Genomic DNA, 1,645 nt, shown 5'->3' with positions numbered 1-1,645 from the left:
AAATATGTTTATTTTATTTGATTTCAGAGAGAGGAAGGGAGAAGGAAGAAAGATAGAAACATCAATGATGAAGGAGAATCATTGACTGGCTGCCTCCTGCACACCCCCTACTGGGGATTGAGCCTATAACCCAAACATATGTCCTGACTGGGAATCAAACCTCCTGGTTTACAGATGACCTCCTGGTTCATAGGTCAATGCTCAACCTCTGAGCCATGCTGGCCAGGCGATTTCCATTCTCTCTAAAGGAAAAGAAACACAATACCATGGAAACAATAGTGTAAATCCCGTCTTTAAATCAGGGAAAATATGGAAGAACAGGAAAATGTGACCTCCCTTTACCCAGGAGTCCACTTCTTCCTTAGGCTAACAGTGCAATTTGCTTTTCAAATCTATATTACATGTTTCTTGGTTTTGCTGATAACAGAAGAGAAACATATACAATCCTTAAGGAACTTGCCTGCTAACCATGATAAATAGAATAAGAATCAAAACTTGATGTTACTCTGTTATATATGACAAATCTCCGATGTTACATTTTCTCCCCATTTATCATGAAATTAAGGACTTTCTTGTCAGTTATAATATCGTTTTAAGTTGCATTTATGAAGGGATTAAGAAGTGCAAATTGGTAGTTACAAAATAGTCACAGGGATATAAAATACAGCACAGGGAATTCTACATATATAAAAACCTAAGCGACCGTTACCACCAAACGACTGGAATGACTGGTCAACCAGTCACTATGATGCACACTGACCACCAGGGGGCAGATGCTCAACGGAGGAGCTTCCCCTTGGTGGTCAGTGGGCTCCCCCACAGCCAACCTTCTGCGGCCCCTCCCCCTGGCCAACCAGTCCTGATTGGCTCAGATCGGGACTGGGCGAGATGCCCCGATCGGTCTGATCACCAGCCAGGCCAAGGAACCCCACTCATGCACGAATTCGTGCCCGGGCCTCTAGCATAGTCAATAATATTGTAGTAACTGTGTATGGTGCCAGGTGGGCACTGGAAATATCAGGGGGACCTAGGGTTTAATGCGGAGAGGGGGGGTGGGGGGAGATGAGGACACATTTGTAATACCTTAACCAATAAAGAAATTAAAAAAATATATATCAGGGGGACCACGTTGTAAAGTACATGATTGTCTAACCACTGTGCTGTACATCTGCAACTAATACAAAATAATATCGAATGCAAACTGTAATTAAAAACAAAATAAAGACAGAATATTGCCATTTATAATTACCCTTAATCTAGGCTTGAAAAAGCAGCTTAGAACCACAATGTATATTTGGTTAATGAAAGCCACTGGACACAGTGCCACACATTCCCCCTTCCCCTCCCCATTCCACTCGGCCTGTTGCAAAGAAACCAGGGGAAAATTTTTTAAAGATTCAATAAAAACACTGAACAAGCTAAAGGGGTTGCTCCAGGGTTGAGTGGCATCTGTCGTTTATACACAGGCATGTAGAGAATTATGGCCACTGGAAGGGAGGCATTTAAAAATTTGGTAAATCAAGAATAAATACCCATGAAACCAAATGCTATTAAAACACCACAGCTTCGATTGCTCATGCACATTATCTATGCTTAACTTCAATTCTTTTTCACAAATTATATTTTCATTGATTTCAGAGAGGAA

At 41.4% G+C, this 1,645-nt stretch overlaps 1 protein-coding gene across 1 annotated transcript in view; it reads right to left on the bottom strand.

The window, feature by feature from the left end:
- The window catches only part of ANKAR (ankyrin and armadillo repeat containing), a 41,211-nt gene that overhangs the window by 38,735 nt on the left and 831 nt on the right, over positions 1–1,645 (bottom strand). The window lies entirely within an intron of this gene.

This window comes from Myotis davidii, unplaced genomic scaffold (genome assembly GCF_000327345.1).
Source record: "Myotis davidii unplaced genomic scaffold, ASM32734v1 scaffold221, whole genome shotgun sequence".
Classification (NCBI taxonomy): domain Eukaryota; kingdom Metazoa; phylum Chordata; class Mammalia; order Chiroptera; family Vespertilionidae; genus Myotis; species Myotis davidii.
Note: the sequence above shows the minus strand (reverse complement) of the source record. Positions and strands in the feature narration are given on the sequence as shown.